A 25,506-nucleotide genomic window follows, 5' to 3' on the forward strand; every position below is an offset into this window, starting at 1 on the left:
ATATTTCTCTGTGCGTGAGAAGTTTGCACAGAACTCCAGGTGCCTGCAGTAAATAAGCGCCTAATCTCTGGGGTGGCGGGACAGAGAGCTATGTTTGCAAGCAAACCCTCAAGGACTGAGGCAGCTCCCAGAGCTGTGTCCTTCGGACAAAGGACCCCGTTCTGACGGGCAGCTCCCCGCACCAATGCCTTTTAAAGACAAGTTATTTTGAGACCCACTGAAATCATTTTCATTTAATACGAGTCTTTTGAATATCTAGTACTAATATTCCTCGAAGAGCTAAGAATACAGTGATAAATTAGACAAAGTTCCAGTTTTTATATAATTTAAATTATTTTGTGAGGAAGCCAGGAATTATGTTTATCAAGAATTTTTAAAAAAGAGATAATCTTAATAGTGTTAAGTAGGGCGACATATAATGTGCCAATTTAGGATGTAAAATAGAGGTAACTATAGAATTTGCTTGATTAAGTGGTTTCTAATGAAGTCACAAAATTGGTGTAGGGTGTGTGGGTGGGCTTTGCAGTGCTGGCACAGAGTCAATGTTAAATAAATATCAATTAAATAAAAATCTGGAAAGTGAACAATGTGCTATAATTTTGAAGGAATAATACAATACATAATCATCCTTTAGTCAGGTAATTCATGATAAAACTGAAGAACAAATCATTTTTATGAGTGGACTCATGATCCTTTTTGACTTTTAAGGTAGTTAAGTTGCTCAGTAGTATCTGACTCTTCGCGACCCAGTGGACTGTAGCCCACCAGGCTCCTCCATCCATGGGATTCTCCAGGCAAGAATACTGGAGTGGGTTGCCATTTCCTTCTCCAGGGGATCTTTCTGACTCAGGGATCAAACCCAGGTCTTCTGCATTGCAGGCAGATGCTTTAACCTCTGAGCCACCAAGGAAGCCCTTTTGACTTTTAAGAGGAAATAATTCCTTCATGCGAAATACTCCATGAAACTTTCATATTTCTTAAACAATATTTGTACCATCTCTAGGTTAATATATTGACAACTATGCTTTTCCTGTTTGTCTATATTTCTCTTGCAAGATTATTTCCTCTTTCAAAATCAATTAACATTCAGAAGTTATTTGAGTTACATCTTATCAGACTGTAATTATACTTGCCTAGTTTGGAAATCATATACTGAGGAATGGGCTCCTCTAATTCCAAAATAGTTCCCCCAAAACACAATACAACAAACAAGATGTAGCACTCCTTCCCTTAATTTCTTAGAGAATTCACCCACACAATCTGCATGTGGAGTAGAGTTCCCTTTGGTCACATCTTCTCTAGCATTCGTTATTGACAGACTTTGCAATGAGGACTATTCGAACTCGTGGAAGTGGTCCCTCCTTGTAACTTGGAGTTGAGTCGCTCCAAATATTAGTGTTATGGAACAAGATGACATTTTGGAAATGCAGAGAAATTCTATCATCTCCCTGCCCCAACTGCTCTTGTATTTTTCCATCATATTGAATATATGATCACATCCCTTCATGCTTGTTCCCCACGTTAGTCTCTGATGTCTTTTAACTGGAATGCCCTCTGCACTCTTTGGCTTCCATCCCATAGGGCATTTTTCATTTCTTGAATGTTCTAAGTTTCCCTGGTCGCATAGCCTTCCAAGATGCTATTTTCCCTGCCTGAAATTCTTCCTGCATCTTAACCCTGGTTTACGTAGGTTCAACCTATGGACCTCAACTCAATTGTTACTCTGAAAAGCCTTCCCTGACACCCAGGTTTTGGTGAGACAAGAGGCCCCTCGATAAGTTCTCAAAGGATCTGCCTGTGATGTATCATTAGATTCGTCTCAGTGAAAGCAGGAACTCTGTGTCTGCTTCTCTCCGCCTTCTAGTTCCAGAAACTTATTACATGCCTCCCAGCTCATCGTAGGTGCTCAGGATTTACTTAGTGTGTGAAAGACAGAAAAGTTCTTGGAAGCGTCAAGGTGTCACTTGGCTTGGCACTTTTGATCTCTTTGTATATTTGGCGATTCAATTCTTTATTTCCTGGGTTGACGTGTACACTATAATCAAGGCACAATCTAAGGCACTAAGACATATCCATAAATATAGGTTCTTGCTTTCAAGGAACTCGTACAGCAGATTTCTACAATTTAGGTTCTTGCTTTCAAGGAACTCGTACAGCAGATTTCTACAATTTAGGGCTTTTCAAATGCTCTACAAGAACGTGAACGTTGAGTATGATCCATTTTCACTTCAAAGAAAGATATTTTGATTTCCATAGAAAAGGTGGAGACCTTGCAACCTTTAGTCCAATACTTATACCTTGACCATTTCAAGCAAGTCTTGTGGTTCCTTCTGGAGGTGTGTGGCTCTTGCAGAAATGTGAAGATCTTCCATCGTCCTCAGACTTTGGTGTCATTTGCAATCATAAAGAAAGCTTCCAGATATAGGTTCCAGACCACCACCACACACAGTCAGTAGCCAAAGGAGTGGATTCCAGGAATATGCGTTGTTAACCAGCATCACCGTTGATATTTCTGCTGCACACTCAATGCAGTAGCAAGGGCCTGGATTGTCCACTGGGTCTCATGTGGAATGGAAAGAAGGGCTTCCCCCCCCTCCCAAACATCCACCCCACTCTTGACAGCCTTGTGACTAGAAACGGGCCCCAAAACAAGAATCAGACAAACCAGATAAGCCCAGATGGTAGTCCATGAGATGAAGGAACTAAGCAGCTGGTTGGGATGGCGCCAAGGGGAAAGGTTGCTCTTTTTGTCTCCCGCTCTACTCCTTTCTTCCTGGACGCCTTAGGGGTTCATCATGGAGATTTGAAATAAAGTTCACCAAAGTCATATGTGTTGAATCAAGATTTTGCATTTCACCATCTCTCAAAAACGAAGAGTGCTTAACCTGCACAGGTTTCTTTCAAAAAAGTCAATTGCTTTTCAGTTCTGGGGTTTCTCTCTTGCCTTGTTCAAGTAGCCTTAAGAGTAAAAATCAACGAAAACTAAAGAAAGATTCAAAGATACCAACAAAGGACACCTTCTGTTTCTTCAATCATCTTTCCACTTAGTAGCACACGAGCTCTTTTCTTTGTATTTTGCCTAGGGAATTCGCAATGTGCTGGTTCAGATGGCAAGGCATCCGCCCGCAGGAGACTCGGGTTTGATCCCTGGGTCGGGAAGATCCCCTGGAGAAGGTAATGGCAACCCACTCCAGTATTCTCGCCTGGGAAATGCCACGGACAGAGGAGCCTGATGGGCCGCACTCCATGGGTCCTATAAGATTGGGCTCAACCCAGCAACTACGAACAGAAGTATTTCCAAAGACCACACTCGTGTGTGTGTGTGTGTGTGTGTGTGTGTGTGTGTCTGTCTGTCTGTCTGTGTGCCTGCCTGTGGTTCGTCTGCTCTCTCAGGAAGGTCGGGTGCTTGGCAGGCGGCGTGGGGACAAGGGGGGCGCCTCGGTAGGGCAAAGGGGCGGGGCTGAGGCGCTCCGGTCGACCGCGCCTCCGTGTCTCTCGGTGGGTTTGGGCAGCGGGCAGGTGCCGGGCAAGTTGGGCGCTCAAGATTCGCTGCGCCTAGGCCCGCAGGAGGTTCAGAGGCCCCTGGGCCGCGGGGATCGGGAGGCGGCGGGCCCCTAAGACCGACACCTCCGGGGTCGCGCGGCCCTGAGCAGCGAAGGGGATGGGGGGGGAGGCCCCGCTCAGCCAGCGCGGCCGGGTCTGGAGTGGCCGGGGGTGGGAGGGCGCCGAGACCTCCGCACCCCTCAGCCCACCCCCCAGGCCCCGCGCGCACGCACGCACGCCCTCCCGGTCACTGGGGGGTCCTGGAAGCCCATCGGGCCCCCGGGCCCGGCCAGGCGGTTGCTGGTCTGGTGTTGGCGGTGTTCGGGGGCCGGGCCGGCGTCAGCAGGCTGGAGTGCGGTCGCGGGTCGTGCGGCTCAAGTACAGCACGGCCCCCCGAGGAGAGGGGCGGCCCGTTGGCCCGACCTGCAGGTCAGAGCGAAAGGGAGGGGAAGCGCAAGTCTCTTAGGGCGCCCCGCGGCGGCCGCGTCCGTCTCCCGCCCTACCGGCCTGAAGGCGCCCGATCTCGTCTGATCTCGGAAGCTAAGCAGGGTCGGGCCTGTTTAGTATCTTGGATGGGAGACCACCTGGGAATTCCGGGTGCTGGAGGCTTTTTTGCCTACCAGAAGAGGTCCTTTAGCCCCCGCCCCGCGTCCCAATTCTTGGACCCACACCCCCCTCGCCCCCCCGCCACCCCCGCAGCCCCAGCCCCTCCCGGGGCGGGGGGAGTGAGTGGGTGGCCGGGGCCCCGACTCCCGCTGCAGACCTGGGTTGCCTCCCCGCGGCCCGCGAGCCCCTCCGCATTCGCATTCGGCTTTCAGGAAACCAGACGACCGGCCGTCCCGTCTCCCTCTGGGGCTCCTTTGGCTTGCCTCAGGCAATCCCGGGGCTTGCACCGACTCCAGCCAGAGCCCCAGCCCCCGCCCCACCCCCAGCCTCGCAGGCGATCGCGCATGCGCATGCGAGCGCGCGCACAGATCGATGTGCCCAAACGGGGCATCTGGCTTGTTGGCTTGTACTGGGGGTGGATCTATGCCTGGGAGTGGGACTGCTGAACCATAGGCTACTTCTACTTTTAGTTCCTTTGCGAACCTCCATACTCTTTTCCATCCCGGCTGTACCAACTCCCATTCCTACTCAGCGTGGAGGAGAGTTCCCTTTGCTCCACAGCTTCTCCAGCATCTGCTATGGACAGACATTGCAATGAGGCCCAGTCGGACTCGGGCGAAGTGGTCCCTCCTTGGCGTTTGGAGTTGAGTCTCTCCAATCATTAGTGACGTGGAGCAAGATGACCGTTTGGAAATGCAGATGCAATTCTGTCACCATCCTGCTCCAACGGCTCTTGTATTTTCCCATCATATTGAAGATACGACCAATTCCCTTCATGCCTGCTCCTCACGTTCTTCTCGGATGTCTTTTCCCTGGAATGCCCTCTGCACTCTTTGGCTTCCATCCCATAGGGCATTTTCATTTCTTGAACGTCCTAAGGTTCCCTGGTCACGTAGACTTCCAGGATGCTGTTTTCCCTGCCTGAAATTCTTCCTGCATCTCAACCCTGGTTTACGTAGGTTCAACCTATGGACCTCAACGCAATGGTTACTCTGAAAAGCCTTCCCTGACACCCAGGTTTTGGTGAGGTTAGAGGCCCCTCGACAAGTTCTCCAAGGATCTGCCTGTGATGTATCATTAGATTCGTCTCAGTGAAAGCAGGAACTCTGTGTCTGCTTCTCTCCGCCTTCTAGTTCCAGAAACTTATTACATGCCTCCCAGCTCATCGTAGGTGCTCAGGATTTACTTAGCGTGTGAAAGACAGAAAAGTTCTTGGAAGCCTCAAGGTGTCACTTGGCTCGGCACTTTTGATCTCTTTGTATATTTGGCGATTCCATTCTTTCCTTTCCTGGGTTCATGTGTACGCTATATTCAAGGCACAATCTAAGGCATTAAGACATATCCATCAGTATGGGTTCTTGCTTTCAAGGATCTCGTACAGCAGATTTCTACAGTTTAGGGCTTTTCAAATGCTCTAGAAGAATGTGAACGTTCAGTGTGATCCATTTTCATTTCCAAGAAAGATCGTTTGACTTCCATAGCAAAGGTGGAGACCTTCCGACGTGTAGTCCAATACTTAGACCTTGACCATGTCAGGCAAGTCTTGCGGTTCCTTCTGGAGGTGTGTGGCTCTTGCAGAAACGTGAAGATCTTCCATCGTCCTCGGACTTTGGTGTCATTTGCAATCATCAAGAAAGCTTCCAGGTATAGGTTCCAGACCACCACCGCACACACTCAGTAGCCAACGGAGTGGATTCCAGGAATATGCGTTGTTAACCAGCATCACCGTTGATATTGTTGCTGCACGCTCTATGCAGTGGCCAGGGCCTGGATTGTCCACTGGGTCTCATGTGGAATGGAAAGAAGGGCTTCCCCCCCACCCCACCCCACCCCCCACTGTTGACAGCCTTGTGACTAGAAACGGGCCCCGAAACAAGAATCAGACAAACCAGATAAGCCCAGATGGTAGTCCATGAGATGAAGGAACTAAGCAGCTGGTTGGGATGGCGCCAAGGGGAAAGGTTGCTCTTTTTGTCTCCCGCTCTACTCCTTTCTTCCTGGACGCCTTAGGGGTTCATCATGGAGATTTGAAATAAAGTTCACCAAAGTCATATGTGTTGAATCAAGATTTTGCATTTCACCATCTCTCAAAAACGAAGAGTGCTTAACCTGCACAGGTTTCTTTCAAAAAAGTCAATTGCTTTTCAATTCTGGGGTTTCTCTCTTGCCTTGTTCAAGTAGCCTTAAGAGTAAAAATCAACGAAAACTAAAAAAAGATTCAAAGATACCAACAAAGGACACCTTCTGTTTCTTCAATCATCTTTCCACTTAGTAGCACACGAGCTCTTTTCTTTGTATTTTGCCTAGGGAATTCGCAATGTGCTGGTTCAGATGGCAAGGCATCCGCCCGCAGGAGACTCGGGTTTGATCCCTGGGTTGGGAAGATCCCCTGGAGAAAGAAATGGCAACCCACTCCAGTATTCTCGCCTGGGAAATGCCACGGACAGAGGAGCCTGATGGGCCGCACTCCATGGGGCCTATAAAAGTTGGGCTCAACCCAGCAACTACGAACAGAAGAATTTCCAAAGACCACACTCGTGTGTGTGTGTGTGTGTGTGTGTGTGTGTGTGTGTGTGTATCTCCCTCTCGCCGTCTTGGAGTCTGTCTCGGAAGCTTCATGGATTTCTGCCTCTGTCTCTCCCGACAGCCGTCCGCCGGGCCTTTGGTCTGGCCCCGGCCTCTCCCAGGTGCTATGGCTCTGGCTGAGGAGCTCGCGCAGGCCAGCTGTCTCCCATGGCGTGGGTGCGTGCGAGTGTGTGTGTCTGTCTGTGTGCCTGCCTGTGGTTCGTCTGCTCTCTCAGGAAGGTCGGGTGCTTGGCGGGCGGCGTGGGGACAAGGGGGGCGCCTCGGTAGGGCAAAGGGGCGGGGCTGAGGCGCTCCGGTCGACCGCGCCTCCGTGGCTCCCGGTGGGTTTGGGCAGCGGGCAGGTGCCGGGCAAGTTGGGCGCTCAAGATTCGCTGCGCCTAGGCCCGCAGGAGGTTCAGAGGCCCCCGGGCCGCGGGGATCGGGAGGCGGCGGGCCCCTAAGACCGACACCTCCGGGGTCGCGCGGCCCTGAGCATTGAACGGGATGGGGGGGGAAGCCCAGCTCGGCCAGCGCGGCCGGGTCTGGAGTGGCCGGGGGTGGGAGGGCGCCGAGACCTCCGCACCCCTCAGCCCACCCCCCAGGCCCCGCGCGCACGCACGCACGCCCTCCCGGTCACTGGGGGGTCCTGGAAGCCCATCGGGCCCCCGGGCCCGGCCAGGCGGTTGCTGGTCTGGTGTTGGCGGTGTTCGGGGGCCGGGCCGGCGTCAGCAGGCTGGAGTGCGGTCGCGGGTCGTGCGGCTCAAGTACAGCACGGCCCCCCGAGGAGAGGGGCGGCCCGTTGGCCCGACCTGCAGGTCAGAGCGAAAGGGAGGCGAAGCGCAAGGCTCTTAGGGCGCCCCGCGGCGGCCGCGTCCGTTCCCGGCCCTACCGGCCTGAAGGCGCCCGATCTCGTCTGATCTCGGAAGCTAAGCAGGGTCGGGCCTGTTTAGTATCTTGGATGGGAGACCACCTGGGAATTCCGGGTGCTGGAGGCTTTTTTGCCTACCAGAAGAGGTCCTTTAGCCCCCGCCCCGCGTCCCAATTCTTGGACCCACACCCCCCTCGCCCCCCCGCCACCCCCGCAGCCCCAGCCCCTCCCGGGGCGGGGGGAGTGAGTGGGTGGCCGGGGCCCCGACTCCCGCTGCAGACCTGGGTTGCCTCCCCGCGGCCCGCGAGCCCCTCCGCATTCGCATTCGGCTTTCAGGAAACCAGACGACCGGCCGTCCCGTCTCCCTCTGGGGCTCCTTTGGCTTGCCTCAGGCAATCCCGGGGCTTGCACCGACTCCAGCCAGAGCCCCAGCCCCCGCCCCACCCCCAGCCTCGCAGGCGATCGCGCATGCGCATGCGAGCGCGCGCACAGATCGATGTGCCCAAACGGGGCATCTGGCTTGTTGGCTTGTACTGGGGGTGGATCTATGCCTGGGAGTGGGACTGCTGAACCATAGGCTACTTCTACTTTTAGTTCCTTTGCGAACCTCCATACTCTTTTCCATCCCGGCTGTACCAACTCCCATTCCTACTCAGCGTGGAGGAGAGTTCCCTTTGCTCCACAGCTTCTCCAGCATCTGCTATGGACAGACATTGCAATGAGGCCCAGTCGGACTCGGGCGAAGTGGTCCCTCCTTGGCGTTTGGAGTTGAGTCTCTCCAATCATTAGTGACGTGGAGCAAGATGACCGTTTGGAAATGCAGATGCAATTCTGTCACCATCCTGCTCCAACGGCTCTTGTATTTTCCCATCATATTGAAGATACGACCAATTCCCTTCATGCCTGCTCCTCACGTTCTTCTCGGATGTCTTTTCCCTGGAATGCCCTCTGCACTCTTTGGCTTCCATCCCATAGGGCATTTTCATTTCTTGAACGTCCTAAGGTTCCCTGGTCACGTAGACTTCCAGGATGCTGTTTTCCCTGCCTGAAATTCTTCCTGCATCTCAACCCTGGTTTACGTAGGTTCAACCTATGGACCTCAACGCAATGGTTACTCTGAAAAGCCTTCCCTGACACCCAGGTTTTGGTGAGGGTAGAGGCCCCTCGACAAGTTCTCCAAGGATCTGCCTGTGATGTATCATTAGATTCGTCTCAGTGAAAGCAGGAACTCTGTGTCTGCTTCTCTCCGCCTTCTAGTTCCAGAAACTTATTACATGCCTCCCAGCTCATCGTAGGTGCTCAGGATTTACTTAGCGTGTGAAAGACAGAAAAGTTCTTGGAAGCCTCAAGGTGTCACTTGGCTCGGCACTTTTGATCTCTTTGTATATTTGGCGATTCCATTCTTTCCTTTCCTGGGTTCATGTGTACGCTATATTCAAGGCACAATCTAAGGCATTAAGACATATCCATCAGTATGGGTTCTTGCTTTCAAGGAACTCGTACAGCAGATTTCTACAGTTTAGGGCTTTTCAAATGCTCTAGAAGAATGTGAACGTTCAGTGTGATCCATTTTCATTTCCAAGAAAGATCGTTTGACTTCCATAGCAAAGGTGGAGACCTTCCGACGTGTAGTCCAATACTTAGACCTTGACCATGTCAGGCAAGTCTTGCGGTTCCTTCTGGAGGTGTGTGGCTCTTGCAGAAACGTGAAGATCTTCCATCGTCCTCGGACTTTGGTGTCATTTGCAATCATCAAGAAAGCTTCCAGGTATAGGTTCCAGACCACCACCGCACACACTCAGTAGCCAACGGAGTGGATTCCAGGAATATGCGTTGTTAACCAGCATCACCGTTGATATTGTTGCTGCACGCTCTATGCAGTGGCCAGGGCCTGGATTGTCCACTGGGTCTCATGTGGAATGGAAAGAAGGGCTTCCCCCCCACCCCACCCCACCCCCCACTGTTGACAGCCTTGTGACTAGAAACGGGCCCCGAAACAAGAATCAGACAAACCAGATAAGCCCAGATGGTAGTCCATGAGATGAAGGAACTAAGCAGCTGGTTGGGATGGCGCCAAGGGGAAAGGTTGCTCTTTTTGTCTCCCGCTCTACTCCTTTCTTCCTGGACGCCTTAGGGGTTCATCATGGAGATTTGAAATAAAGTTCACCAAAGTCATATGTGTTGAATCAAGATTTTGCATTTCACCATCTCTCAAAAACGAAGAGTGCTTAACCTGCACAGGTTTCTTTCAAAAAAGTCAATTGCTTTTCAATTCTGGGGTTTCTCTCTTGCCTTGTTCAAGTAGCCTTAAGAGTAAAAATCAACGAAAACTAAAAAAAGATTCAAAGATACCAACAAAGGACACCTTCTGTTTCTTCAATCATCTTTCCACTTAGTAGCACACGAGCTCTTTTCTTTGTATTTTGCCTAGGGAATTCGCAATGTGCTGGTTCAGATGGCAAGGCATCCGCCCGCAGGAGACTCGGGTTTGATCCCTGGGTTGGGAAGATCCCCTGGAGAAAGAAATGGCAACCCACTCCAGTATTCTCGCCTGGGAAATGCCACGGACAGAGGAGCCTGATGGGCCGCACTCCATGGGGCCTATAAAAGTTGGGCTCAACCCAGCAACTACGAACAGAAGAATTTCCAAAGACCACACTCGTGTGTGTGTGTGTGTGTGTGTGTGTGTGTGTGTGTGTGTGTGTATCTCCCTCTCGCCGTCTTGGAGTCTGTCTCGGAAGCTTCATGGATTTCTGCCTCTGTCTCTCCCGACAGCCGTCCGCCGGGCCTTTGGTCTGGCCCCGGCCTCTCCCAGGTGCTATGGCTCTGGCTGAGGAGCTCGCGCAGGCCAGCTGTCTCCCATGGCGTGGGTGCGTGCGAGTGTGTGTGTCTGTCTGTGTGCCTGCCTGTGGTTCGTCTGCTCTCTCAGGAAGGTCGGGTGCTTGGCGGGCGGCGTGGGGACAAGGGGGGCGCCTCGGTAGGGCAAAGGGGCGGGGCTGAGGCGCTCCGGTCGACCGCGCCTCCGTGGCTCCCGGTGGGTTTGGGCAGCGGGCAGGTGCCGGGCAAGTTGGGCGCTCAAGATTCGCTGCGCCTAGGCCCGCAGGAGGTTCAGAGGCCCCCGGGCCGCGGGGATCGGGAGGCGGCGGGCCCCTAAGACCGACACCTCCGGGGTCGCGCGGCCCTGAGCATTGAACGGGATGGGGGGGGAAGCCCAGCTCGGCCAGCGCGGCCGGGTCTGGAGTGGCCGGGGGTGGGAGGGCGCCGAGACCTCCGCACCCCTCAGCCCACCCCCCAGGCCCCGCGCGCACGCACGCACGCCCTCCCGGTCACTGGGGGGTCCTGGAAGCCCATCGGGCCCCCGGGCCCGGCCAGGCGGTTGCTGGTCTGGTGTTGGCGGTGTTCGGGGGCCGGGCCGGCGTCAGCAGGCTGGAGTGCGGTCGCGGGTCGTGCGGCTCAAGTACAGCACGGCCCCCCGAGGAGAGGGGCGGCCCGTTGGCCCGACCTGCAGGTCAGAGCGAAAGGGAGGCGAAGCGCAAGGCTCTTAGGGCGCCCCGCGGCGGCCGCGTCCGTCTCCGGCCCTATCGGCCTGAAGGCGCCCGATCTCGTCTGATCTCGGAAGCTAAGCAGGGTCGGGCCTGTTTAGTATCTTGGATGGGAGACCACCTGGGAATTCCGGGTGCTGGAGGCTTTTTTGCCTACCAGAAGAGGTCCTTTAGCCCCCGCCCCGCGTCCCAATTCTTGGACCCACACCCCCCTCGCCCCCCGCCACCCCCGCAGCCCCAGCCCCTCCCGGGGCGGGGGGAGTGAGTGGGTGGCCGGGGCCCCGACTCCCGCTGCAGACCTGGGTTGCCTCCCCGCGGCCCGCGAGCCCCTCCGCATTCGCATTCGGCTTTCAGGAAACCAGACGACCGGCCGTCCCGTCTCCCTCTGGGGCTCCTTTGGCTTGCCTCAGGCAATCCCGGGGCTTGCACCGACTCCAGCCAGAGCCCCAGCCCCCGCCCCACCCCCAGCCTCGCAGGCGATCGCGCATGCGCATGCGAGCGCGCGCACAGATCGATGTGCCCAAACGGGGCATCTAGCTTGTTGGCTTGGACTGGGGGTGGATCTATGCCTGGGAGTGGGACTGCTGAACCATAGGCTACTTCTACGTTTAGTTCCTTCGCGAACCTCCATACTCTTTTCCATCCCGGCTGTACCAACTCCCATTCCTACTCAGCGTGGAGGAGAGTTCCCTTTGCTCCACAGCTTCTCCAGCATCTGCTATGGACAGACATTGCAATGAGGCCCAGTCGGACTCGGGCGAAGTGGTCCCTCCTTGGCGTTTGGAGTTGAGTCTCTCCAATCATTAGTGACGTGGAGCAAGATGACCGTTTGGAAATGCAGATGCAATTCTGTCACCATCCTGCTCCAACGGCTCTTGTATTTTCCCACCATATTGAAAATATGACCAATTCCCTTCATGCTTGCTCCTCACGTTCTTCTCGGATGTCTTTTCCCTGGAGATTATTTAGTATAGCTGATCTGGAACCCTTGTTTTTTAATTCTCAGCATTACTGTTCTTTGCTCGCTTTTACTTATATTTGTTTTTTAAATGGTTAAATATTGCAGTGTATAGGGTAAAAAAAAAAAAAAAACCTCTCTCTTCCAACAGACTTCCCTCCCACTCTTCCATGTTGTCCAACATTGTAGGGGAAACCACTATTGATAGTTGGGCTTCTCTGGTGGCTCAACCGGTAAAGAACCCACCTGCTGATGCAGGAGACATAAAGAGACGTGGGTTTAATCCCTGGGATGGGAAGATTCCCTGGAGGAGGGCATGGCGACCCACTCTAATATTCTTGCCTGGAAAATTCCACGGACAGAGGAGCCTGGAGGCCTACAGTCTGTGGAGTTGCAAAGAGTCAGACAAGACTGGGCACTTGTGCACTCACTATTATCAGTTTGCTGTATACATATGCAATTTCCATGTGTGTGTCTTAAGTACTGATACATTCATTCACATACATATGGGTATATACACGGTCCAAGATTTTTTAAATTTGTATTATATTTAATTTTTATTGAATTATAATTGACATACAATATAATGTTAGTTTCAGGTGTACAACATAGTGATTTGACAGTTTTTTAATTTTAATTATTTTTTTATTGAAGGATTTTGCTTGACAGAATTTTGTTGTTTTCTATCAAACCTCAACATGAATCAGCCATAGGTATGCATATATCCCCTCCCTTTGGAACCTCCCTCCCCTCTCTCTTGGAGAAGGCGATGGCACCCCACTCCAGTACTCTTGCCTGGAGAATCCCATGGACGGAGGAGCCTGGTAGGCTGCAGTCCATGGGGTCGCGAAGAGTCGAACACGACTGAGCGACTTCACTTTCACTTTTCACTTGCATGCATTGGAGAAGGAAATGGCAACCCACTCCAGTGTTCTTGCCTGGAGAATCCCAGGGACCGGGGAGCCTGTTGGGCTGCCGTCTATGGGGTCGCAGAGTCGGACACGACTGAAGTGACTTGGCAGCCCCTCTCTCTCCCCACCCCACCCCTCTAGGTTGATACAGTGCCCCTGTGTGAGTTTCCTGAGCCATGCAGCAAATTCCCATTGCCTATCTATTTTACATATGGCAGGCTAAGATTTTTGAAAATAGTTTTACTCCAAACTAGAACCTAACTAAACCAAACTAAAAATGGCGGGGGAGGGTGATAAAATGGGAGTTCTGAACAACAAAATAAATATCATTTCTAATAGAAATTGTTATTTCTCTTATCATTGCTCATCTAGAAATAATCATGAAATTTTTAAACATTTTTATTTATTTGACTGCACTGGGTCTTAGTTGTGCCATGTGGGTTCTTTAGCTGCAGCATGCAAACTCTTGCGGCATGTGGGATCTAGTTTCCTGAACGCAGATGGAACCCAGCCCCCTGCACTGGGAACACAGACTGAGCCACTGGGCCACCAGGGAATTCCCTAGAAATTCTCATAAAATTTGACAAAAGCTTTTCAGGCTTCCCAGGTGGAGCCAGTGTTAAAGAACTCACCTGCTGGGACTTCCCTGGTGGTCCAGGGGCTAAGACTCCATGCTCCCAATGCAGGGGGCCTGGGTTTGATTTCTGGTCAGGGAACTAGATCCCACATGCTTCAACTAAGGGTTCACATGCTTCAACAAAATTGCAACCAAATAAATTAAAAAAAGAAAACTCACTTGCTAATGCAGGTGATATAAAGGACACTGGGTTCGATCCGTGGGTCATGAAGATCCCTTGGAGGAGGTCATGGCAACCTACTCCAGTATTCTTGCCTGGAGAATCCCACAGACAGAGGAGCCTGGCCAGCTACAGTCCATGGGGTCTCCAAGAGTCGGACATGACTCGGTGACTAACACACATGAAGGGGTCCTCAGTGCTATGCATGGTGGGTAGGGTGGAATTTATTCTTTGGAACAGTCTGTTATCTCTTGCTTCATAGGATTAGTTTGGTACTTTAGAAAGATCATTCTGGGACCAGAATAGAGGATGGATTAGAGACAGTGAAACCAGCTGAGGGGTTACTGCAATGTGCCAGGCAAAGGGGGGTGAGTGTGTGAACTGAGAACGTGGAGCTGGATGTGCACAAGTCAAAGGAGAAAAGGGGTCTGGATGAAGAGACCTCGGAGGAAGACTCACAGAACCTGAAAACCAGTTGGATATGGAGGTGAAGGGGAGCTGGTAGACACTCTTCCTTCTCATCTCCTAAATCTTTAAAAAATGTTTATTAATTTATTTGGCTGTGCTGGGTCTTAGTTGCAGCACACAAGGTCTTTAGTTGCAGTATGTGGGATTGAATTTCCTGGCCAGTGATAGAACCTGGGCCCCAGCCCTGGGAGCAAAGAGTCTTAGCCACTGGACCACCAGGGAAGTCCCTAAGATCTTTCTTTCTAAGCAGGAACTTTGTATCTCTTGCCAACTCTGGCCAGGTAATTGGGGCTCAATTAAAGTTTTCTTTATTTTTGTTCTAAATGTATTTCAGTTTTTTTCAATTAAAATTTTTGAAGAAATCCTTCATTTTGTTTTTTGGGTTTTTTTTTTTTTTTATCCACTATACAATCCTAAGCAATTCCTGTTCATGTTTTGATTACCAAAATTTTAATGCTTTTTTTCCCTTCAAAGTATGATTTCAACTAATACAATAGTTCTTATTACTCACCCGGTCATTCAAAAGCTGATGGTTTAGGGGTGTCCAGGTACTCATCTTTGTCTGCATTTTGGGACCATTTGTGTTTTTTGGAGGTGGAAATGCCATCATGAAATAACTGAATATTCTTCTGTAAGAAAAACTATGTCTTCAGAAGAAATGAATCATACAATCTTCAGAATACTAAAAATACTAATACCATATAATCTTTTTCAGTACACTGGGACAGGGACTAGCGGGAGAGTGACATTTACTGGGAGTATTTTATATGTCAGGCACTTAACAGGTTTGTTCAGTTAAACCCATAACAATATGGTAAGGTGGTGGGTTTTAGCTTATTTTACAGATGAAGAAAATGAGGCTCACTTTGCTTTGCCCAGAGTTATACAGACAGTAGGTGGTGAAACAGAGAATCAGACCCAGGTCTGTTTAACTCTGTTTGATTTTCATTGGACCAAGCGGGAAAAATCAGAATCACTCTTAGCTAAGAACACACCATATTGGTCAGAAAGAAGTATTTATAAAATCACTGTGCAATCTGATCTACTCCATTTTGTCCCTTGTGACCTCCTTCTTCCTCTGTTAACTTTCTGACATCTAGCTAACAAGGGCTCTAGCTTGCTACCATGTTTAAGAAGTAGAATAGTACAATGGACAAGGCCAAGAATTTATATATGGACAGATTTGGGTTTATTGAGAAAAATACACTGGGGAAAATATACAGTACACCCAGTACTGTATATGTCTGCCTTCATTTTTGTGGCCTCACGGCATGTGGGATCTCAGTTCTCCCACCGGAGATGAACTCACATCCCTTGTATTGGAAATGTTGAGTCTTAACCATGACTGCTGTTGTTCAGTCGCTAAGTTGCGCCCAGCTCTTTGCAACTCCATGGACTGAAGTACACCAGGCTTCCCTGTCCTTCACTATCTCCAAGTTTGCTCAGACTCATGTCCATTGAGTTCGTGATGCCATCCAACCATCTCATCCTCTTTTGCCTCCCTTCTCCTCCTGCCTTCAATCTTTGCCAGCATCGGGGTCTTTTCCAAGGAGTCGGCTCTTTGCATCAGGTGGCCAAAGTTCTGGAGCTTCAGCTGCAGCATCAGTCCTCCCAATGAATATTCAGGGTTGATTTCCTTTAGGATGGACTCATTTGATCTCCTTGCTGTCCAAGGGAGTCTCAAAGGTCTTCTCCAGTACCACAATTAAAAGGCATCGATTCTTCAACGCTCAACCTTCTTTATGATCCAATTCTAACCATTGGACAGCCAGGGAAGTCCCTATGTATGTCTTCATTGGATTAAAGCACTCTAATTTCCACGAGGGATTACTTTTCCCTCAGTGTTTAGGGTCTGCTGGGTTGGTTAATCGAGGTGGCCTCCCCTTGCCCAGTCATAAGACTAAGCTAGGCCAGGTAACTGATGCTGGCTTATCCTTGCTTTACAGCCAAGGTGATCATTCAAAGTACCATAGATGCTCTGCGTAGACTGTTAAGCTGTTCTTAGACTCTTCTTGGAGGGGCTTCCTTGGTGGTGCTAGTGGTAAAGAATCTGCCTGCCAATTCTGGAGACAGAAGAGATGCAGGTTTGATCCCTGGGCCAGGAAGATCCCCTGGAGGAGGCCATGGCAGCCCACTCCAGTATTCTTGCCTGGAGAATCCCTGGGGCAGAGGACCCTGGTGGGCTATGGGCCACAGGGTCACAAAGAATCAGACACGACTGAAGCAACTTAGCATGCATGCATGTCCTTTCTTATCCATTTTGTGGGCCACCTGATAGCCTTCAATAAATTTCACCTACATTAGCTAGAAGACCCTTCTTGTAGGGGCATCCCTGGTGGCTCAGATGGTAAGGAATCTGCCTGCAGTGCGGGAGACCTGAATTCGATCCCTGGGTTGGGAAGAGTCCTTGGAGGAGGGCATGGCAACCCACTCCAGCATTCTCGGCTGGAGAATCCCCATGGACGGAGGAGCCTGGCGGGCGACAAAGAGTTGGAAACAACTGAGCGACTAAGCACACAGCACACACACATTAGCTAGAATCTATTGCTGTTGTTTGCAACCAAAACTTTTTACATTACACAGTTTGGATCCTGGCTCTAAAACTTACTAGCTTTGAAACTTTTTGCAAGTAGTCACTCAGTCATGTCCGACTAACTCCATGGACTGCAGCATGCCAGGCTTCCCTGTCCTTTCCCATCTCCCGGAGGTTACTCAAACTCATGTCCATTGAGTCAGTTATGCCATCCAACCATCTCGTCCTCTGGCATCCCCTTCTCCTCCTGCCTTCAATCTTTCCCAGCATCAGGGTCTTTTCTAATGTGTGGGCTCTTCGCATCAAGGGGCCAAAGAATTGGAGCTTCAGCTTCAGCTTCAGCATCAGTCCTTCCAATGAATACTCAGAACTGATCTCCTTTAGGATTGACTTGGGCAGGTACACACTGCTATACTTAAAATGGATAACCAACAGGGACCCATGATATAGCACAAGGAACTGTGCTCAATGGCAGCCTGGCTGGGGGAGAATGGATACATGTATATGTATGGGTGAGACCCTTCTTTGTTCATGTGAAACTACCACAACACTGTTAATTGGTTATACTCCAACACAAAATAAAAAGTTTAAAAAAAAAAAATAGCATCACCACAGACTTTCTTAGAACTTCCTGTTATTTCCAGAGTTCTTCAAAGCCTGTCCTTGAAGGGGGCACAACAAAATATTTTAAGGTAAAAAATATTTAAAGCAGATGGATGGCATTTTTCAGTATATAGCTTCAGTGTTTCTGTTTGTTTGTGCCTTCTTCCTCTCTGAAGGTATGTTTCAGATCCAAAGCAGTGGTGCTGAGTTGGAGCCTGCACAGGATTTGCCTGCCTGACCCAGGGCTCCAAAAAGTATAGCAACAAATATAAGACAATTTAAAAAAAGATTTCTTTTTATTTATTTATCTGGCTGAGCCAGGTCTTTGTTAGGGCATGTGGGATGTAGTTCCCTGACCAGGGATAGAACCCAGGTCCCCTGGACCACCAGGGAATTCACCCGGACAATATTTTGATCCACATGCCACAACTAAGACCTGGAACAGCCAAATAAATAAAAACAATTTTTTTTAATTAACCGTTAGTTTTGGACTTACAGAGGATTCCCCCAAATGCTAGATCTGAAATTTTGTGACTCTCACTTGACATGTAATATTCCCTCTCAGGTTTAAATTAGAGCTGAAGAGAAAGCCTCAGGGTTTTAAACCATAGATAATGTCTTCCTGCAGTTGCCTGCTGATACCACTCCACTGGAATAAGGGGAAATAAAGGAGGTTCAGATGAGCCCTCACATTCTTAGCTCCTAACAGCTAAGTTGCAAAGATGTAAGAAATGATTTCATTACAGTATTATTAATTGGCTGCTATAAAAATACACATGAGCAGGCAAATATATAAAGCATGGTCACTGAGTCTAGATCTGCTCAGTTAAAAATCACATATTTCCTTTTTTATTGCTATTTATTCATGGTTGATGTTTCTTCTATTTAAATTGATTGAAGTTGTGTGTACACAACAATTTTTATTTATCTGTTTAGGCTAAGCCACTCGGCTTGCAAAATCTTAGTCCCCAACCAGGGATTGACCCTGGTCCTCAGCAATGAACATACAGAGTCCTAACCTCTGGACTGCTAGGGAATTCCTTAAACCAATTGTTTTCCATCTTTTATTTTATTTTTTTCAGGCCTATAAAACTCTTTGAGGATATGATGAAAACTATGAATCTTCTCCCTAGAAAAATTCATATTAACATTGCTGCTGCTGCTGCTAAGTCACTTCAGTCGTGTCCAACTCTGTGTGATCCTACAGACGGCAGCCAGCAGGCTCCCCCGTCCCTGGGATTCTCCAGGCAAGAACACTGGAGTGGGCTGCCATTTCCTTCTCCAATGCATGAAAGTGAAAAGTGAAAGGGAAGTCACTCAGTCATGTCCGACTCTTAGTGACCCCATGGACTGAAGCCTACCAAGCTCCTCCATCCATGGGATTTTCCAGGCAAAGTACTGGAGTGGGGTGCCATTGCCTTCTCCGCATATTAACATTACATTTTGCTTATACCAGGTTAAAACCTTCTGTTGTAAGCTCAGAAACTCTCTTTTCCCAGTTTGAGTAGAAAACAACCTGACTGATTCTAAGCACGATTTCTGATTAAGACAAAGTAGTTTTTCCAGGTCCTCCCTAAGGTTTTGCTGTTGTTTTTTTTTTTTCCCTTCCTGGTTCTTCAGAGCTAGAAATCATTTGAATTAGGCTTTTTTTTTTCAAATCAATTTGAGTAAAGTTTGGTTTTCAGGAGATGGGCCTGGCTGAGCAAAAGAACCCTCTTGGTAATAGTCTTCCTGAAGCAGGCATATGGAGGTATCCTGCCCTGGTTTTTGTCATTATCCTTTTACAGTTTTTTTCCTCTGTCCACTCTAGAAGATGGGCAGTGTGCATATCTGCATGTCCACACTGGTTCACAGTATAGACCACTCAGACGCTTTCATACAACATACCAAAAAATTACAAGACAAAGCAAGTTGCCTTCCCTCCTTCTACATACAAACCTGGCTGTTGTTTTTTCATGACCTCTTTCCCCCTTAATGGCTGTCCTTGCATGTTCCCCTTTAATTTTTCTTTGGATGAAGGGGAAGAAAAAGGGCTTCTGGCCCTTACCCCCAGTGTGTGCTTCTAGTGTCATGCTTAAAGGCAAGGCTAGGTCCTCTGGTCAAGTTCCAGTGGTAACACACCTCCAATCCCATCTTCAAAGCCATTCTTCACACTGTCACCATTGCACAACTTCACTAAAGACTTATTAGGTCTGTATTACAGGTATAAAGACAAGTCTTGCCTGTAATGGAGATTACAGTCTACTACAAGAGGGTTTTTTTAACAAAAAAAATGTATATATTTAAGGTGATGTTTTAGTATATGTACACATTGTGGGATGCTTACCACAATCAAACTATGTAACATATCCATCACCTCCCATAGTTACTGTGTGTGTGTGCATGTGTGCGTGTGTGTGCATGTGTGTGCTTCTGTGTGTGTGATTACCCTTGAGATCTACTCTTCTAGTAAATTTCAAGTCTATAATATATTATTATTAACTATAGTCACCATGATCCCTGGGCAGGAAGATCCCCTGAAGAAGTTAATGGCAATCCACTCCAGTGTTCTTGCCTGGAGAATCCCATGGACAGAGGAACCTGGTGGGCTACAGTCCATGGGGTTGCAAGAGTGGGACACAACTTAGCGACTAAACTACCACCACCATCACCACATAGTCACCATGCTGTACATAAGGTCTCTAGAACTTATTCCTTTTATAACTGAAGGTTTGTACCCTTTGATCAATATCTCCACACTTCCCTCCTCCCCAACTTTGGCTAACCACTACTCTATTCAGGGAAGTATTTTTTTTAAAGGTCTGTTTGTCATTTGTCAGCTCAAAAACCTTCAGAGACTCAGTAATGGCTATAGAATCCTTAGCATGCTGATCTAGGTGCACCATGAATTTACCTTTTTGGTTCATCCTCCTTCCTCTCCCTTCATGCACTATCTGTACAGACACACTGAACTTCAGATCAGAGAATGTGGTACAAAACTGGTGCTTCTCTGCTAATGTGGTTTTCTGAATGTGCTCACCTGAATCCTAAACTCAGTAGTACACAGTAGGTGCTCAATAAAACCTTGTCTCAATCAGCGGAATGAATGAACACAATAGTGGAGGTGAGGTGGTTTAAGGATTAAAGCTAGTGGCAAAGAAGGTACAACTCAACATTAGGAACCGAACATTGGGGTTAGACTCAGGATAATCGGGTTTTTATTTGGCGTTTACAGAGCAGAACACGGTTGAGTTTCTCCACTAACACACAGCTCACCCATTGTACGCTGCAGTATCATCAGAGAAGGAAATAGAGATTGCCAGGAAATGATCAGGAAATAGGGTACGGATGTGAGAGTTGGACTGTGAAGAAGGCTGAGCACCGAAGAATGGATGCTTTTGAACTGTGGTGTTGGAGAAGACTCTTGAGAGTCCCTTGGACTGCAAGGAGATCCAACCAGTCCATTCTGAAGGAGATCAGCCCTGGGATTTCTTTGGAAGGAATGATGCTCAAGTTGAAACTCCAGTACTTTGGCCACCTCATGCGAAGAGTTGACTCATTGGAAAAGACTCGGATGCTGGGAGGGATTGGGGGCAAGAGGAGAAGGGGACGACAGAGGATGAGATGGCTGGATGGCATCACTGACTCGATGGACGTGAGTCTCAGTGAACTCCGGGAGTTGGTGATGGACAGGGAGGCCTGGCGTGCTGCGATTCATGGGGTCGCAAAGAGTCGCACACGACTGAGCGACTGATCTGATCTGATCTGATCTAGATTTAAATATGAATTCATCTTATATTCAACTAGGTGGAAACAAAGAGAAACTATAAGACAATGCAAAGACCTAGTGCTTTGATAAGCACAGAAGTAATTATTTGTTGGTTGTTAATTTCATATATACGATGCACCTGGTCATTTAACTGCTAATACACAGCAAAATGTAATTCCCGGGGTCACTGCCAAGCCTCGTGAGAAGCCCAGGAGGACCTGAGAGAAGAGCTCTCAAAAGAGTCTCCATCTTTTTCATGCAGCGATCACTGCTCTCACCTCTTTAAGGCTTTCTTTTCAAGTCTTTCTCCTCAAGCCTCTAGCGCTGGTGTTGCCATAGCTCCTGTTTCTGTGACTCCGTCTAGCCCCCACCCCTTCCAGTAGGCCAATCACTACCTATAAATCTTTTCGCTGGCATCCGGGGTCTCTTAGGCAACAATGTGTGGTCTCTTGATTGGCTGGGAGATCCTGGAGGGCTGGCTCCAAATTTGGGCACGGGGACAAAATGGAAAAGTGGGAGGGCCCAGAGGGTGGGAAAGGCTGCCATCTCTCAATAGAGTGCCAGGACGAATATGCAGCCAATCCTGAAACAAACAGCATTAAATGCCCCCTTTCAAGCTGTAAGTATGTTCCAAATCAGGCCAACCTACTGAGCATGCCCAGTTATATCGTTCTGGTCACTCCGGGGTTCTGAAACGTAAACTCCGTTTCTCCGGGTTTTTAGAGTGGCCAACAGGTAAAAGAAGGTTGCAGGAAAAACAATTCTGGAGAGGTTCAATGAAAGAATAGCACCTGCACACAGGAAGTGAAAGAACGTGGGAAAATTGCCCAACACACAAACTCAGCAATGCTTCCACATGAATTGTACTTGATTGGATTAAGGAATTCAGGCCGACTAACAGATACACCAGGGAACCAGCAGATGGCATGCCTGAATAAGGATAACTCCAAATTTGGGGAATTTTTCAATCTGGTCTAATTTCATTAATGAAATTTATGAAGCATCTACCATGTAATGAGAGGCAGAGTGAGAATGCAAGAATAAAAAAAAAGAAATCTAATGAGGAGGATTTGAAAGTACAATGTAGAAATAACTACTGGTATAGAACTATAAACTAATGCTGGAGAAAAACAACATTTCAGAAGGGACATCTGGGAAGTGTAAAACAGTTCTTATGGGCAGCAGCTAACCAAATTCAAAAAAGAAGACTTTTCTCATTATCTCACGTTCTCTAAAATACATAAAAATGTACTCTCTTCCAAGGTAAATAAATGTAAACCCTATGTTTATATTGTTTCATTGTTTTGAAATAGGCAGCATTCGTATATCTCCCGTTTAAAATGAAAATGAAAAGTAAAGCTCATAGAGGTTGCTGCTTTCTTTAGAGTTGACAAAGGCTCAGTAAGTGGCCAAACTGAAACTTATGGTGTCTGAATTCCATCCCAGTGGTTTTAAGTATGGTTGTATGTTTTATGATCAGGTTGTACGTAAAATGAATAAACAAAGACTTTTGCAGGGGTGGAGGCCTGGGGGAGGTAAGTAGATGCAATACTGAATTACCATGTATTACCGGTTAACATGGATGGTTTCAAAATGGGTTCATCCAGAAAGAGACCAGTTTTAACAACTCCCTGGGAGAGTGTTGGGTCTCGGTGAAGTTCCTGAGCGACCAGGGAAGCCCTAAAGACTTTCTATTGGTGGTTATAACATTGAATGAAAGAAAGATGGGATTAAAGAGAGCCCGACACTTTATCCCTGTTAGATCTGAATATTTTTATCCCTGAAAATAAGGTCCCTTTCATTGATCCTCTCAACTAGCATCCTCTGGACCTCTCCTTGTTCAGCCCTTCATCAGTGTGACTGCTGATCCCCCAGTGAACACCACCATTCACATTGTGTTCACGGTGAGCACATTGGCTCAATGTCCTTGAAAATTTAACATTACTTTCATTTAATTTTTTTTTAATTCCTTTTAAAAATATTTATTTGGCTGCACTGGATCTTAGTTGCAGCACACAAGATCTTGGATCTTTAGTTGCAGTTTGTGGAATCTAGTTCCCAGTTGTTCTTCAGTCGCTAAGTCGTGTGTGACTCTGAAACCCCATCAACTGCAGCACTCCAGGCTTCCCTGTCTTTCACTAGTTCCCAGACCAGGGATTAAACCTAGGTCCTCTGCATTGGGAGGGTGGAATCTTAGTTACTGGACCACCAGGGAAGCCCCTCAACATTATTTTTAAAGGAAACATTTCAACCATAAAGAAAAGTTTACAGACTTGCCTAAGAAACACCCTTTTCTCCCTGCAGAGATTTTTTAAAAATGTTAACATTTTGCTTCATGTGTGTGATTAAGAGTTGAAGCCTGTTTTACATGCTGCCCAGATCTCATTTCCCACCCTGCCTGCCTAGAAGCATCCACTGTCATAAAATTTAGTGTGCTGCCTACTTGTCCACTTTTTTTGCTTATTATATATACATGTTTGGCCTTGTAAACAGTGTGACTGTTTTAAAGAGCTATCATAATTTACATACTTTGTAGTTCGCTTCTTTCACTCAGTGGTCTATTTCTGAGATGTGATCATGTTGATACATTCAACGATAATTTCTACATCATTCCCACCTCCCACTAGGAGCCAAGATATGTTCTATGCCTGACAGTTTTCACAAGACCATGTGTAAATTGCATAAAAATGCGAGAGCAGCACATCTCTAGAGGATCTGAAGGTACAAGGGATCTAGAAGTACCCGAAGCAGGTCTATACTGCTTTTCATAAATGCTCTTAGCTGCTTCACTCACCTTCAGTAGAGGCAGTGTTGGCTCCACAAGACACAATGACTTGATAAGAATCAGCCTATGGATCAATGTTATTTTTTTTTTAGAAAGTATTACTGCATTAGTATTTATTAACGAAATTGAAAATGTCATTTCAGATCCCCTTTATGGTGCAATTCGCATAGCTCATCTTCTGACATTAAACGATATTTATGACTGTCTAAGCTCAGTATTTATTGTCATTTAGGGAGCATCTTCAAAACAGATTGTTTCACTGGTGGCTCAAACAGTAAAGAATCTGGCTGCAATGCAGGAGACCTGGGTTCCATCCCTGGGTCGGGAAGATCCCCTGGAGAAGGGAATGGCAACCCACTTCAGTATTCTTGCCTGGAGAAGTCCATGGACAGAGGAACCTGGTGGGCTACAGTCCATTGGATCACTCACAAAGAGTCGGACACGACTGAGGGACTAACACTTCCACTTTTCTTTGTATAAAATAGTTGCCTATAATTAAAGAGGCCACAGAGATGTGTCCCAAGGGTTTGGACAAACCACAGATTATATAGCTGTTTTTGGTCAGTCTCCTAACATGGGGTGGCAAAGATTCAGACAGAAGATCATACTAAAATACACCATTTTAACCAAGTGTACAGTTGAAGAACCTTAAGTACAGTCATACTATGCTACAAGATCAAAGTATTTCTTTAAGTCCTGTATGCTACCATAGAACAAAATGATGCCTGTGAAGTCTAGGTTGAAAAGGGAGGGAAAGGAAGAGAAAGGAAGGTAGGTAAAATGATAGAGGCCAAGGTAACAGCTTTGGCTTGGAATGAGTGAATCCAGACTCAGCCCTTAAAACGCTGCCTGGCTTTGGCTAAGTCTTTTTAACCTTTCTGGACCATTCTTTTCCACGTCTGAATAATGAGAGGTTAGGTTTAGATGATTTCTAAGGAATCTTTAAGTTCTGAAATAGCTTAGGTAGAAAAAAATAAAATCACTTACGAAGAAAAAGAGAGAAGAAACATTTCTCAAAGAACAGAAGATGGGGCATGTCACCAATAACCTCAAGCCCCACCTGCTCACTAAAGTGGGTGTTGGTAAAGAGGGTATCTGCTCTGCTGCTTCAGCCTGGAGCTCTGCAATATGAAAGCTGACTACCTCTATCTGCACCCAGTACCACTCTCAGCACCCGCCTCTTAATCAATTCCAATCCCCGGGTTCCCAGGGGGCACGCTGGTTCTCAAACAGGTTTTGGTGGTCTCTCAATAATAGCGTTCCAGGCTTGAGTGATGCGAGTCGCTGCACTGTCTCAGCAGGGAAGGGAGGGAGAGCTTTGCAAAGGGGACTGAGGGCATTTAAGAAAAGCTTCCAGAGCGCGGAACGACTCCGCCGGAGCAGGACAGGGCCGGGCATCAGCCTCGGCGCGAGGTCAAGAGCAACGAAACCTGCAGACGGGTGTCCAGAAGCTGGTCTCAAAATAGGAGCGCTCGGCCGAGCGTGCGCAGCGCGCCTGCGCCGTACGTGCGTGCGCATGTGCCGCGGCCATCGCGAAAGCTCTCGGTCGCTCGGAGGCGCACGCTGGTGGTCTTCGCTG

The 25,506-nt window shown here is 48.3% G+C and overlaps 3 pseudogenes; all 3 read left to right on the top strand.

The window, feature by feature from the left end:
* The first annotated feature begins 4,032 nt into the window (after positions 1-4,032).
* LOC129627413 (uncharacterized) lies at positions 4,033-4,152 on the top strand (annotated as a pseudogene).
* A 3,437-nt stretch (positions 4,153-7,589) lies between these two features.
* Positions 7,590-7,709, top strand: LOC129627416 (uncharacterized; annotated as a pseudogene).
* A 3,441-nt stretch (positions 7,710-11,150) lies between these two features.
* Positions 11,151-11,270, top strand: LOC129627520 (uncharacterized; annotated as a pseudogene).
* Positions 11,271-25,506: the final 14,236 nt, after the last annotated feature.

The sequence above is a fragment of the Bubalus kerabau genome, chromosome 14, assembly GCF_029407905.1.
Source record: "Bubalus kerabau isolate K-KA32 ecotype Philippines breed swamp buffalo chromosome 14, PCC_UOA_SB_1v2, whole genome shotgun sequence".
NCBI classification, from domain to species: domain Eukaryota; kingdom Metazoa; phylum Chordata; class Mammalia; order Artiodactyla; family Bovidae; genus Bubalus; species Bubalus kerabau.